Source organism: Rattus norvegicus, chromosome 3, assembly GCF_036323735.1.
Source record: "Rattus norvegicus strain BN/NHsdMcwi chromosome 3, GRCr8, whole genome shotgun sequence".
NCBI classification, from domain to species: Eukaryota; Metazoa; Chordata; class Mammalia; order Rodentia; family Muridae; genus Rattus; species Rattus norvegicus.
Genome location: NC_086021.1, coordinates 183,016,870 through 183,032,645, shown reverse-complemented (window position 1 = coordinate 183,032,645; position 15,776 = coordinate 183,016,870). Strand labels below are relative to the sequence as shown.

Here is a 15,776-nt window from a genome sequence, read left to right as displayed (position 1 = left end):
TGCAGATCAATCCATGCTTATCACCCTGTACAAAGCTTAAGTCCAAGTGGATCAAGGACCTCCACATCAAACCAGACACACTCAAACTAATAGAAGAAAAACTAGGGAAGCATCTGGAACACATGGGCACTGGAAAAAATTTCCTAAACAAAACACCAATGGCTTACGCTCTAAGATCAAGAATCGACAAATGGGATCTCATAAAACTGCAAAGCTTCTGTAAGGCAAAGGACACTGTGATTAGGACAAAACGGCAACCAACAGATTGGGAAAAGATCTTTACCAATCCTACAACAGATAGAGGCCTTATATCCAAAATATACAAAGAACTCAAGAAGTTAGACCGCAGGGAAACGAATAACCCTATTAAAAAATGGGGTTCAGAGCTAAACAAAGAATTCACAGCTGAGGAATGCCGAATGGCTGAGAAACACCTAAAGAAATGTTCAACATCTTTAGTCATAAGGGAAATGCAAATCAAAACAACCCTGAGATTTCACCTCACACCAGTGAGAATGGCTAAGATCAAAAACTCAGGGGACAACAGATGCTGGCGAGGATGTGGAGGAAGAGGAACACTCCTCCATTGTTGGTGGGATTGCAAACTGGTACAACCATTCTGGAAATCAGTCTGGAGGATCCTCAGAAAATTGGACATTGAACTGCCTGAGGATCCAGCTATACCTCTCTTGGGCATATACCCAAAAGATGCCCCAACATATAAAAAAGACACGTGCTCCACTATGTTCATAGCAGCCTTATTTATAATAGCCAGAAGCTAGAAAGAACCCAGATGCCCTTCAACAGAGGAATGGATACAGAAAATGTGGTACATCTACACAATGGAATATTACTCAGCTATCAAAAACAACGACTTTATGAAATTCGTAGGCAAATGGTTGGAACTGGAAAACATCATCCTGAGTGAGCTAACCCAATCACAGAAAGACATACATGGTATGCACTCATTGATAAGTGGCTATTAGCCCAAATGCTTGAATTACCCTAGATGCCTAGAACAAATGAAACTCAAGACAGATGATCAAAATGTGAATGCTTCACTCCTTCTTTAAAAGGGGAACAAGAATACCCTTGGCAGGGAAGAGAGAGGCAAAGATTCAAACAGAGACTGAAGGAACACCCATTCAGAGTCTGCCCCACATGTGGCCCATACATATACAGCCACCCAATTAGACAAGATGGATGAAGCAAAGAAGTGCAGACCGACAGGAGCCGGATGTAGATCGCTCCTGAGAGACACAGCCAGAATACAGCAAATACAGAGGCGAATGCCAGCAGCAAACCACTGGACTGAGAATAGGACCCCCGTTGAAGGAATCAGAGAAAGAACTGGAAGAGCTTGAAGGGGCTAGAGACCCCATATGTACAACAATGCCAAGCAACCAGAGCTTCCAGGGACTAAGCCACTACCTAAAGACTATACATGGACTGACCCTGGACTCTGACCTCATAGGTAGCAATGAATATCCTAGTAAGAGCACCAGTGGAAGGGGAAGCCCTGGGTCCTGCTAAGACTGAACCCCCAGTGAACTAGACTGGTGGGGGGAGGGCGGCAATGGGAGGAGGGTTGGGAGGGGAACACCCATAAGGAAGGGGAGGGGGGAGGGGGATGTTTGCCCGGATACCGGGAAAGGGAATAACACTCGAAATGTATATAAGAAATACTCAAGTTAATAAAAAAAAAAAAAGGAAGAAAGAAAGAGGAAGGAAGGGAAGGAAGGGAAGGAAGGGAAGGAAAGAAAGAAAGAAAGACAGACAGAAAGGAAAGAAAGGATGGAAAGAAAATGAAAGAAAGGAAGGAAGAAGAAAAAAGAAGGGGGAAGGAAGAAAGAAGGAAAGAAAGAAGAAAGAAAGAAAGAGGAAGGAAGGAAGGAAAGGAAAGGAAAGGAAGACAGGAAAGAAGGAAGAAAGGAAGGGGAGGGAAGGAAGAAGGAAGAAGGTTTCATTTTGTTTTTAAGTATAAATCAGACCTTTCTTCAAGTATACTTTCTTCATGAATTCCTTTGTCTAGAGCAGCATTCTCAAGCTGTGGGTTGCAACTTCTTTGGTCGTCTAGCGACACTTTCACAGGAGTCACATATTAAATATCCTGCATAGCAGATATTTACATAAAGAATCATAACAGTAACAAAATTATAGTGATGAAGTAGCGATGAAAATAATTTTAGTTGAACGTCATCACAACCTGAAGAACTGTACTACAGGGAGGCTGAAAACCATTGGTCTAGAGGCAAGGTGATAAGTTCTTGGGGATTAGAAATGTTCTGTTTTAGTCCCTGTCCTTGGGAAGATTGTTCTGGTGGGCATTCAAGTGAAGGTGTCTGTTCTTCCTCCTGTTTTCGGTGTTTTGCAGGCTCAAGTGTTGGTTTCTTTTTTATCTTGCTTGGTGCTCATTGAGCTTTTGTTACCAGTGGCTTGATGTCCTTTGACACTTCTGGGAATTTGTCAGACTTTCCCCTTCCTCTGTTGCTCCTCTGCCTTTCCCTTCCCCCTGCCCCTGCACCCTGAGACATTATTTAATCTTATTATGTACTCTGGGTCTTTCACTCTCTTTAATTTTCTGTCCTTCTATTCCTCTTCTGACTTTGAGATCGTTTTCTCTCTATCGATCTTCCATCCCAATGATCTCCTTTTCAACGGTGTCTAATCTGCTGCAACCCACGGTCGCATTTTTATTCTGACGATTACAATTTCACTTTACTCGAGGTCATTAGATGCTTTTCATACTTTCTGTGTGATTTTTATAGCCTTGTATTTATTGTTTGCTTAGTTTTAAATCTTTCATACAATATTTCATTAGGAGTTGAGAGTGAGAGAGAGAGAGAGAGAGAGAGAGAGAGAGAGAGAGAGAGAGAGAGAAATTCTCCAGTAGCTGGTATCCCAGTAGCTGGTGTTCTTTGGACGTGAGCCTTTTGTTTCTGTTGACCTGTGTCTTTGGTGATCCTTAATTGGGAATTCACATTTTCTTGATTTTCTTGGAAAAAATCTCAGACTCTAAAGCGACAATGCGTTCCTAAGAGGCCCTTTATCTGTGCTTCTTCCGGGAGTCAAGAGGCATGAGGAACCTAAGACTAGTCTAGCCCTGTACACCGCCATCACAACATGGGCAAGACCAGCATTTCTATTTACACTCAGGAAGGTTTCCATAGGTACCATTTCAGTAGTCTTTGGAGCCTCCAGTGTTTGCAATCATTTAGATGACGTCCACTGGTGCATAGTGAAATCCCTCTGAATATTCATATTACGTTTGCAGAAACACAACGCCAACTCACACTTCTTAGCCCTCTAAGAGAATGAGTTACAGGGGTGTGTGTGTGTGTACACATGCATGCGTGTCTATGGGACAGCAAGAGACCATCGTAATCCTCCTGCCGGGACACAATAGGGCCATGAGTTAGTGTGGTATCTATGAAGATACACAGAGGAGTGGGCCCCCCAGAGAGATAAAACAGTTACTCTTTATTGACTGCTGTCCTTACACAGCTACGGATGCAGAACTAAACATATGGTTCACCAGGGGCTTCAACTTCTTTTCCACCTTCGACCGTTATATTGGCAGAAATCACAGCACTGTTCTCAGAAGACACCTGTGACGGCACATGCCTGTCATCCTGGTACCTGGGGAGCCGAAGCAGGAAGATAGTGAGTTCGAGGCCAGCCCCAGCAAACCAATAAGCTCTTATCTCAAAGATATGTGTGCATCGTGTAGTATCTGGTGTGGCCAGAGGTGGACAGATGTGGGTAATTCTCACACATCTCCAATGGAGAAGAAATTGAAACTGGATTTTGGAGGACAATGTGACCACACCCATTAATGTTCGTTGCACATACATTCTCTTTGTTAGACACTCTTCTTGTTGGCGTACACACACTTGACACCAAGGAACACTGAAAAGGCTATCCGATGTATTTTTTTTTTTTAATAATAGGATAAAAAGCAAGAGTCAGGGGTAGGGACGGCACACGATCTCATAGCCACCAACAGTTAATTGAATCAAGACTCACCCAAATGCGGCAATTCTGCCTTTCTCACCGTGCACAGGTGAGCCTAAAATGAAAAGATGTCTCTGATAATTTAAGGGTAAAAAGCAAAGGGTGGAACGATGCATGTGAAAAGATTGCCGGCATAAAAATATTTTAATATCCAAATAAAAAACACACGCGTGTGTGCATAGGCAGGGTTGGGCTGGGAGATGTTCCCTGGGACGATGAATGAGAAGCCATGAACGTGATTCACTGTGCACAAAACCAGCAGGGCTTCGGGGAAAGGCACGAGGCTCGCTATACGCGTTAACGCCGATGTCACGCGCTTTGAAAATTCCACTGCAAAGCACAAATTGCCTTTGTTTGGAGACTTCCACCCATTTTTATTGGGCTCTTCTTGATGCGGGTTCCTGCTCCCCTCAGTTATTCCCACTCCCATTTCTCCTACTTCATCGTCTCAGATTCTCCCCTGCAGACAACAAATAAATATGCATTAGTCTCCCCCAGCCTTAAAAAAAAAGAAAAACCTTCCACAAAGAACTCTAAAACCTATTGTTCGATCAAAATAATAGATTTCAGAATGATCAGTTTTGTAAAAATAAATAAATAAGTAAAGCGTATTATATGTGTATAAAAAAGAAAAGTCTGGACAGATTTATTTGTTCAAGAAAACAATTAGCTCGCTTTCCAAGAGCATTATTGCAGAAACATGACTCCAAGATGGCTCGAGTTCCCCACCACAGGCTTGAGGGGAGCAGGCCCATGTGCTATTTTTTTCTGTATTTTCAGAGTGTCCTTGGACATAAAATAGCTTCAATGACAATAACAAGCCATGGGACACGATGTGTCTGTCACGTATCTCTGCTCTAGCCAAGCTCCTCTGTCTCCCAGGACACCGCAGGCTTCACCTAGGTGAAGATTTTCCACCTAGAAGATTTTCCAATTAGGCTTAAGCAGTCACCCTGTGTGCCTTCTGCAGTCCTCCCTACCGAAGCCCTCTCGTGCGCGCCCCTTTCTTGACCTCCCTTCTGAGGCTTTGACCTAGGGCAGTCTCCAGCTGCCTCCCCACACCTCAGTCTCAGCCTTGGAGTAAAGTGTGGCTCCAACCTGTGCCTTCTCAAACAGCACACCCCAAAACAGAGTGCCTTCCCAGTTCATTCCCAGGAGCAGTACTGAGGCTGCTCCTGGCTAAGGACCCGCGTGCACCCCTCACCATTCCTCAGGTTGTTTTCTTATCTATAGCCTCTGACTCTCCATCCTGTGATGGCCTGGACCCCGACAGGTAACCACGTCATTATTAACAAAAGCAACAGGGAGCTCAGAGCCTTGGTCCCCAGACACCTGTGGCTGTGGGCCATCAAGTCAATTTGATCCTTTCAGATGATCTTCGCTGTCCTAAAACTGAATCAACAATTTCTCTTCCGATCAAAGAACTCATTTTCACTTAACTTATTTTTAAAAATAATCTATCAGTCTCTGCCTTCACTTCGTCCTAACACCACCCCAGGCTGGATGTGGCAGTTATCGAATTGAAGTCAAAATAGACAGGGAAGTCATCAAATGTACGATGTCCATCCTAGCCCCCTGGAGTCATAGGTGTGTGCGCGTGCATACACCTGTATGCAAGTGCATGAGCATGCATACACACACGGGTGCGTGCACGCACACCACCTGCATGCACACTGTAGGCACAATGTCTTTCAAAACACAAGGTGTTTGAGAACACACTGATCCTTCTGTACCATAGATCTTCCTCTACCCAGGGACACTGCAGAGCCTGGGCTCCCTGCAGCTGCTCATCTCAGCACCCTCCCCATGACAACACCCAGAGCTGTGCCCAGCTCAGAACTAATTACACTGCCCTCCATTCCTATGTGCTTTACACCTTCCTGCCACCTTCACAGCTCTGTCCAGAGAGCCCATTACCTGCTCTTCTATCTGTCAAGCTGTTTCTGTTTATGTAAGGCCCTGAAAGAACATGCAGTCACTGAATCCAGGCCCACACAGCGTCCCCGCCCCACCCTGTCCCTTCTCTGGACACGTACTGGACAGAATGTGCCAAGCAACGGTTCACCAACTGACCGGGAACCCCAAACCCTGGCAGAAATATGTCCACGACGTCGTAGACACACACGTAATAGGGAAGGAATACACACCAAGTGAAGCCAAGGGGCAGGAAGCATAAGGAGGAAGAGCTGTAGTTCCCAGGCCCCTGGGTTTGAGTTAGGGTCTTTCTGTTGACATTTACATAAGAAAAGTCAGACCTCATCAGGCTCTGTATCCCAATCTGTACAACAGTAACAGGCAGAGTGGATAAGTCAACCAGGGCCATGCAGAGTAGAGCTTTCTAGAAACATGCACCACTTTCCTATAATGGCAGCCATTCTATCCCTGATGACTAATCGGACAGGGTCATCTCATCATCGCTTGATGTCCCCTGAGCAACCGTGAGTTCTATTCTCCAGGATGACAAACATCGGAAAGTCACAAGGGAAGGCAAGAGTGAAAGGCCATTTATTGAATATTTAGGAAGCCAACATATATTTCCCAGTACCTTGTCTGCAACACTTAAGCCAATATTTGTGTCTTTAGGATTCTATTTGTATGGTAATTTAAAAAACAAGATTCATACACTCCTGAAATTGAAAACTATATTAATTTTCTAGATGGTGAAATAATACCATAATTAAATATTACTATTTCTCTTAAAATCTAGTGGCTCCTAGCAAAATGGGGTTTTCAAGCATGACGTAGGCTTCCCTACAAGTTCAGACTCTGGGGATATTCTTTATTTTGAATACATGAAAAAGACCATGAACTTAATCTCAACACAATGCAAGAAAAATTGATTTGTTAGAATCACCATAATTTTCTTGCATTTAAAATCTCCATGCTTTCTGACCCAAAGCTCTCCCTCTCTACACATCCTTGGGGAAAGACCAAGGGAGGAGGCGGTTTGCTTCACTGTTGTGGGCCTTTCTGGGTGCCCTCTCTCCTTCCATTTGTGGTTCTTGTTCTGAGTTGCCCACGTGTCTAAAAAGAGACAAGGATGGGTAATCCCATTATCCATCCAGTTCAATCTCAAAATATGTCCTCGGTATGACCCAACATGATGACCCTTGGTGTGAGAGAGACCATGGACCCCCAAAGCTGGTCTTCTAAGGAGTCTGTCTTGCCCAAAGACCTAGAAGGAGGAAGAAAGGGAGGCCGTGGCCCTCGCCTGGAGGTCAGGTGTGGTAGAGGCGTGTGCTGGGTTTCCACCCCGACTCCCAACCACCCCAACTGAAGCTCAAGAGGTCCCCCTTGTGGGGACTCCCAAGAACAGCCCAGCCCGTGGTATGTCTCCCCCAACACCCGGGGTGGCTTCCAGTCGCCCCCTACATCTTTAAGAGATCTACAAACACAAGATGCCTCAAGAAAGCCTCCAATCCCCATGTTCTCATGAAGACCTTAAACCTTCTAACTATTTCTGATAGATGGTAAGGTTCTTGGTTCTTTTGGAGAAGACCTTGATGGCCACCAAGTTCCCAAGTCTCCAAGAAGAATCCAATTCTTAGAGATGTTCGCCCTAGGTTTCTTCTCAAGCACCTACCTCATGGTTCATTGGGAAGTCTTCACCACTAATTACTCAGATGTCCTCTTTCCTACAGAACACACCACAACCTTGTGTCACTCATGCCAAATTCCTTTTCTACAGAACAATGAAACTTGGGTCTTCTGCCAAGAAATCCAACAAGGATTTGTTGGCGCGATGGAGACTTCCAGACATAGATCTGTTCAGCAAACACTGTTTCAGAGCTTCTCCCCTCAGGGCAGACACAGTGTCCACCAAACATGGCGATCTAGAATCTCCAAGCACTTAACCAACACCCCCCACCCCACCCCACAACCACTCTACGCCCTCGATGGAGGATGGTTTACAGATTATGGATATCTAAAGACCTACCTAGAGATCTGGGAATGTGGTGCTGACGAAGCAGAGGAAGCCTTGTCTGTTAGACACCACATCTGGGTAGAGAGGGAAGAGCACCTATCAATCACCAAGATGCCTGGGCTATTTTGAAACAGCTGGGCTCTGGCTAGAATTTTCCAGTCTTCATCTGGGGGGAAGCCCCAGCCCAGAGCAGAGTAATTAGCATTACCACGGGGCCCAGAGAGAATTTTGATGGGAAGTTTTTGTGCTGGATCGTTCTTAAACAAACAAACAGAAAAACCTGGCGGATGGGCCAGCTGAGTGGGCCAAATCTTGTCTCCCCAAACCCCTCATTCCTTTCCCATCCCAGGAGTAGTGGGCTTCCTCTTCCCTTAGCAGGAAATGCTAAACTCAGAGCTCTGCAAAGATGTCCCAGCGGCAAACCTCTCCCCTCGACAAAAGGCTTCCCACGCAGAGGAGCTCATTGACCGTGGAGGCACACCAATGGCAAAGCCAAACTACATCGCTGATGCCTGGGTTCTGGGGTTACAGGAAAAGCTGGGAGGACACTGGGGAGCCCTGCTGTTTCTTGCTAGCCTCTCATGTGGGCCTCCAAGACCCCTATGCATCTTCTTCTGGGAATCGACTGTTGCAGGTGTCCCTGCTTCCCCGGGTCCTCGGGGCAATCGTCCACTCTGAGGTCACCCAGCAGAGAACACATTCCAAAAGGCCTGAGAAACTGCCAGGAGTGGGAAACTGGGACATGCTCATTCTAGAACTTGCTATTTCTGAGTTTCCCAGGGTCGAAATGTACACACACACATAGTCCCTAAGCACAGAGGCCTTGAATTCGATGGATTACAAGGCTTTAAGATTATGGCCAAATGCAAGACACGTGAAGTGGCTGAAGTGGAGCCAAGCACCTCAGAGGGGCCCATGGGCTCTGGGACGTCCAGTTCTGTCTTCGCTCTCCCGTGATTTGTTGGCGTTTTCATTGACATGCCAATCCGAGCCCTTCTCTGGGGAGATCGACTGGACGATCTCATGCCTTATGTATGGTGATCTCATCCCAAAGCACATGTTTTTCTGTAGCAGTGGTGAGGGCCGCTCCTCTGACAGTTTCTGGGGCTTTCTGAGCCTCATCAGCTAGCGCATCCTAGTGTGCACAGGGAGGCCTCCACTAATCAAGAGCTCATTGTTTGGGTGGGACCTGTTGTTGACACTTTTATTTAAAATGTGCACAAGCCTCCCTCCAAGCCCAAGCTTTCCAGGTGAATTACCTCAGGCTGAGGGCTGGGAATAAACCAGAGATGTTCTTCTGACTTTTTGTTTGTTTCCTTTAAAACCAAGTACTTTTTTTTTCTAAAGCAAATCAGGAGGTGGAGGCAGGAGGATTAACAGTTCAAGGACAACCTTGGCTACAAAGTGTGTTCAAGGTCAGTCTGAGATACAAGATACCTTTCCTTTAAAAAAAAAAAAAGAAGGCTGGGGATTTAGCTCAGTGGTAGAGCGCTTACCTAGGAAGCGCAAGGCCCTGGGTTCGGTCCCCAGCTCCGAAAAAAAAAAAAAAAAAAAAAAAAAAAAAAAAAAAAAAAGAAAAGAAAAGAAACCACAAGAAAGGAAAGAAAGAAAAAAAGAAGGGAGGGAAATCTGATTTATACACAGAGCACAGAGTAGGGCTGCAAGACCAGAGTCTAAGTAGAAAACTAGACCTAATGGACGCCCCTGTTGACCAAAGAAGACCCACACTCCATCCCTAAGCTGGGGTTCTGTCTGATGCAGCATCCCACCCATTGCTGGGAGGCGACCAACCTGAACCTGAATGGATCTGTAGTTGTGAAACACACAGCACCCAACTTGGAAGTCAGGTTGGGAAATCTATTCAAGATCTGCACATCCATGTCTCCATCATCACTTGTACATAATGATGGGGCTGGGTGGAAAGATGTTATGATTAAGTTCACCTATTTCTTTTTACCTTTTTGACCATGGCTCTTAGAGGCCATCGGTGACCCATGATGTTGTATCTGTGACTCTGCATGTATGGTGTGCAGGCATTTCTATAGAACCCTACCCTGGGTAGAACAAGCTATAATGCAAGTAGTGGGCATTGGGCTTGGAGTTTGGATCCAGCCCTTGACCTGGTTCAGTCTTCACGTGTCATCTCCCTCCACCTTCCTCTCTTTGCTCTCCATTTGCCTGGGCTCTGGATTCTGGGAATGTCATTGCTCTCTTCCTCAAAAGTCCCAACAGCTACAAATCTACTGTGAGTCTGACCCTGACAGTCACTTCCTGAGAGAAGGAAGAGGTGTATCCAAGGAAACGGGATGGTACTCACAGCGAGAGGAAGCTCTCCCGTATTTAACCTAGGAAAGAAGAACTGGAGGTGTGTTAGCCTAAAAACTTCCCAGGTCTATTTTCAGGGCATCAGTCAGTGATGAGAGTGAGTGGCATTAGGAGAAAGAAAGGAGAACCTGGTCCTAACAGGCCAGGGCCGGGTGGACTTGGCTGGCAATACTGCAGAGGAAAGGAAGGGAGAGAGTGAAAAATACAGGAAGAAGAGAAGCAATGACGGAAAAAAAAAGAAAGGAGGGAGGGGAATCAATAGAAGAAATGAGAGAAAGAAGAAGAAAGGAGAGATGGAGAGGAGAAGGGAGGAGGGACAGAGAGAGGGAGGGAAGAGGAAGAGGGAAAGGGAGCTAGGGGAAAGAGAAAGGGAGATGAGGGAGAGGGGAAGGGAGGGAGGGAGGAGGGGGGAGGGAAGAGGGAGAAGGAAAAGAGGGAGGAGAAAATGGGGAAGGGAGGGAGGAGGGAGAGGGGAAGAGAAGTAGAGAGGCAGGTGGGAAGAATTAGGGAGGAAGAGGGAGGAAGAAACACTGAGCCCTGATATCTACATACTGTTTTCTATTAAAAGAACATAGGGACTGAGTCTAGGCTGAGTCTAAGAAAATGCAAAGTGAATCCAGATCTATTTCCACCTGGGGAAAGTTTAAAAACAAAACAAGCAAACAAACAAAACCCCTGACCCGGTGATTTGGAGAAAACACTAGAGATGAACTCCAGGCACACCCAGTGTCCAGATCTATCTAGTGGGGCTTTTGGGGAACAAGGCACAGATAACAATAATGGTCTACAATTAAAAACTAAAGTCTGTACCCAGGAGCAATTATGAGTGGACACAGGAGCTGCACTGACCCTTGGAAGAGACAAGGCAGCTCTTCCTTACAACACAAGTCAGTTATAATTTCAGGACAAGTGATGGCCTCCAGGACAGGAACACATAGGTCAGGGCTTACGGTGGCAGGCAAGGATGTTACCAGGTCTTAAGGGAGCCTTGAGTCTATTAGTAACCACCAAGACAATTAATTAACTGTCCTCAACAATGGGGAAGCATGGTGGGCATAGGAATGAAGTTCAAACTGTAGACTGACTGACCCGGAGCCTCCTGACAGAGTGAAGTGAAGTCACTCATTGCTCTTGTCACAAGGCACAGGTCAAACACAACCAAGAGGAAACACCAATTCCAGACAAAGGGACTCTATGAAGTAACTGGCAAGTGTTCTCCAAAAGTGTCAAGTTAGGAAAGATAAAACCAAAGACATGTGGAAAAGACACGACAGTTAAACGCCTAGACCTAAAACTGTCAAAAACAAGACACTGAGTGAACCTGAAACAGGCTGTTGACTACATTCTACTTCCTGGTTTTGATCATCTTTGGGTGTCTGAGTAATGGGAACCCTCAGTGTAGCTAGGCAGAGGGTATACCAGAACACTACTGCTTCTGCAACATTGTCTAAAATTATTCCCCAAAACAAGATCTCAAAATACAGAAGCCACAGAAAGCAGATACTTAATTGCTAGTTTGGAAGCACTGAACGGGAGTGGGGCATGGGTCAGAGAGCAGAGCGGCTGTGCCAGGCAGGGCTCTTCCAGTAGATGTGGGGTTACAGTGCCAGCCTATGAGTCAGCACAAGAGCCAATGAAAATCGAGGCCACATGGCAGACTGGCCTTGTGGGATCTGTTGGATGAGAGAAAAGGAAGAGTCCACAAGTCTCATGGGCAGTCCTGTAAATGTAGAACCTACAACTGGTATTTGTGAGTGTGTGTGTGTGTGTGTGTGTGTGTGTGTGTGTGTGTGTGTGTGTGTTATTTGTGGTATGTGTGTAAGTATGTGTTTCTGTGGTGTGTGTGTGTGTGGTGTGTGTATGCACATGTGTGCATGCTTGGTGTGCATGTTTATAAACATCAGTGTACAGATGTGTGCATGCACACTCATACAGAGACAGCTCCCTTCCTCAGTGACTCTCACCCTTATTCCCTTGAGAAACTGTCTCTCACAGAACTCAGAACTCATGGATATTTTTTTTTTACTAGACGGACTGGCCAGTGAACTTGAACCAACTTCCTGTCTGTACCCCTCTTCCCACCAGCAGAAATACCCAGTCGCGTCTGGCTTTCCACATAGGTACTTGGGATCCAAACTCAGATTTTTAAGTGCACTTCAGTCATCTACTCTTGCTTCTCTGAGGAGTACACAGCCAGAGCAGAGGAGGTCTCCACGCGCCTACACACACACACACACACACACACACACACACACACACACCCATCAGCATCACCTCTCATCCTACTCATCGCAGGGCTGGGCATGCAGGCTCTCCAGGCCTCCACTGCTTATCTGAAGAATGTTAATACCCTTGAGGTCCTAGGGATGACTTTGGTGAGAAGCAGGCAAGTACAGTGGATTCCATCCATGGGAAATATACAGTTGATGCCCATTCATAGTAACAGTGAGGTTGCGGAAGGCAGGCTCTGAGGAGAGGGGAGTGGTGGATGTCGAGAGCAAGCTTCCTTACATGGTGACTGTCAGGAACTAGTCAGAGATGACAGCTGCCTGGGATTGTGATGATTCTAAATACCTCCAAATCGAGTGCTTTAAAATACCCAAAGGGGTGCGTGTGGAATGGGATGATTGGGTTTTGTTCGTTTGTTGAGGCAGAGTCTCTGTAATCCAGACTGGCTTTGAACCTGTGATTAGAAGTATATATGTCACTGTACCCAGCCCTGATTATTGTATTAGATATGTTTGGCTGCATTTTTAAAGTTGTCTAAATGAGTTGAATTCTTAAGCACCCATGTTTAAAAAAGAAAAAGAAAAGAAGAGAGAAAAAAAGAGTGCCTAGCTACTTGGTCAATTCCAAGCTACAAAGAGACCTGCCTCAAAAAATAAAACAAAATAAAAATAAAATAAAAAATAAACAGAAAGAGATGAGCAACATGTAAAGAATTACAGCCAAGGTGTCCTCTGTCCTACACAGGTGTATGCATCTGAGAGCTGGCTTGTTAGTACACATCTTCCTACCCAACACTTAGGAGATTTAAGAAGGAGGATTGTGAGTTCCAGGTCAGCCTGGGCTCCTAGCGTGTATGAGCTGATAATACAAGAGCAGCTAAATCTCTCTACCACTCTGAGACTCTGTATCCTCAACTATAGGATGGGGAAGGTCCTGGACTCCAAATGGCCATGCAGACTGAGGTTGACAGTCCCCAGCAATGGCCAGGCAGAAGACGTGTCCGCCAGGGCTGTGGAGCACCACCCAGCCTGACACAGATCCAGCCTCCAACCTAGGTGGCTCCGAAGGAATGGACTCTGCAGATGTGAGGACCTCAGGGCATCTCTAGAGCTCCACAGGCAGAGACTCAGGCAACATCCACACTCTCCACAGACACAAACATACTCCATATGGTGTTTGTGCAAGTGTCCTGTCCCTGGTGTTCTAGCTCCCGCTAACACATCGGGCCACAGCAGATCATATTTTCGGCTCTGGGAGCCTGGTCCGAGCAGTTGGGTACTGTAAATTTAATTCTGCAGGTAATTTGAACGATGCTATCTAATTTCAAATGTCCCCACTCTTATGCATGCAAAAGCAGCATAATTTTTAATTAGTGGGGTAAACAGTAAATACTGAACGGCAGTAAAGTGGACACCACTGTTAATTAAAAATCCATGGTTGATAAAAATCAATTTGGTCCTTGCATTCGGGTCCCTGCAAAGAGTTGTATGACCCAGCCATGGCCCCATCTGCCGGTAGTGGTTCATCTAGTTAAGGTTTTCCTGTGGGGAGAGGGAAGAAAGCGGGGTGAAGGAAGAAAAGAAAATCGAGGTCTGTCCCAGAGCTGTGAGGGGCAGCGTCGTGAGACTATTTCTAACTATTAGTTGGGTTGGTGGTTGATTTTCTTTAACAACCTTTACATTGAGGTTATGGGAAACCAGCATGGCTGGCCTCTGGAGATTCTTCACGAAGGCTTCCATTGTGCTGGGCTTTGTGCGCACATCCGTGTTCTGAAGACAAAGAGGTCTGACTATATATTATAGTCTTCTAACATAATTAAATCCTAACTCCTCACAGAAAAATAACATAAACGAAAACACACTTGGGGGAAATAGCATCTGAGAGCTTTGTGACAGAGCGTGACGTCTCCTCTCGGTGCCTTCAGGGAGGGTGTGATGGCTGCCTTCCCAACAGAGACAGCATCTCTTCAAGGACCAGAGATTCATGGAGACAACAACTCTCTAATTTTCAGAGCCCGTGTGCTATTTCGCCGTGAAATGCAAGCTTCATTTCCCAACCAGGCAAATAAGGCTGACCCCTCCGGATTCTTCCTTGCCCCCATCTGTTCACCAAATCAACACTTTGCGACAGGTTTCACTGACACCGGTGATGTTCAAATTAACCTGCAGAATTGAATCCAGAGAGTCCAGCAGCTTCCGACCATGACTGTGCCTCAGAAGCGCCACAGTGTTCTCCGGCTGACAGCTCAGACAGGTCTGTCTCAGTTCAGGACTCATGGGCTCAACGGGGATGCCCATGCACTGCCTTCTCAGGTAGTGACGGGGTCCCCAGAGACTCGGCGTGTGACTCCAGATCCCAGGAACCTAAGCTTTCCTGAGAGACTGCAGGCACCGGGAATTTGGGGTCCAAGTGTATAGCAGATAGAGCTCTGAGGGGTAAAATGGGGTCCTGCCAAAATGATCTGGCTCAGGTCATATTGGTACTGTGCCAGGTCAATTTTGAAAACCCCATCTTCTATCATGCAAGACCTTGGTCAGCTCACCTTTGCTTCCCCAAGTGACAGTGCGCCCACCTTAAGATACCTGGCCTTGGCTGGCTGTCTGGTTTTGTTTCTCCTACTTGTCTGACCACAGTCAACAACTCCATTGATCAGTGGGACCAAGGGTCACCCTCAGATCTTTACTCTTCGCACGGGTACCCTGCACTCTGGGTCTCCAAATCAGCCCCCCAGTGTCTCGCTGGTGACCCAGATGAGGGACAGTCACCCTGTCAGACCTGAATCCGACAAGCAAGGCTCCAGTTCTGGCTTTCCTTGGTGAGGGCCACAAACCCATGGAGCTGAGCCATCAAGCCACACCGGGCTCCTAGGACGGCTGCAAAGACTGCAGGGCACAACTGTTAAACCACCTGGATCCTTCCTTCATCTGTGGCACCATTACCACCATCGCCAACTACACCACTCCGCCTTCTCAGCTAGTGATGGGGTCCCCAGAGACTCGGCGTGACTCCAGATCCCAGGAACCTAAGCTTTCCTGAGAGACTGCAGGCACAGGGAATTTGGGGTCCAAGTGTATAGCAGATAGAGCTCTGAGGGGTAAAATAGGGTCCCCTGGCCTTCCCTCAAGCCCAGCTGGGAACCTGGGAACCTGCTGTGGAGAATGGATGGGAACATACCGTGGGAGAGTTTCTCTACCCCATCCGCAGCCTTCCCTGGAGGCCCTGGCTGGCCAAGGCTCTCCGAGCCCCTCCCGATCCACTTGGGCCCCAGGCTCAGTGGGAAGGG

General features: G+C 46.6%; 1 protein-coding gene across 2 annotated transcripts in view; it reads left to right on the top strand.

Annotated features, from left to right (window-relative positions):
- Positions 1-15,776, top strand: part of Apcdd1l (APC down-regulated 1 like) — a 76,125-nt gene that overhangs the window by 43,983 nt on the left and 16,366 nt on the right. The gene's annotated exons all lie outside the window — the stretch shown is intronic.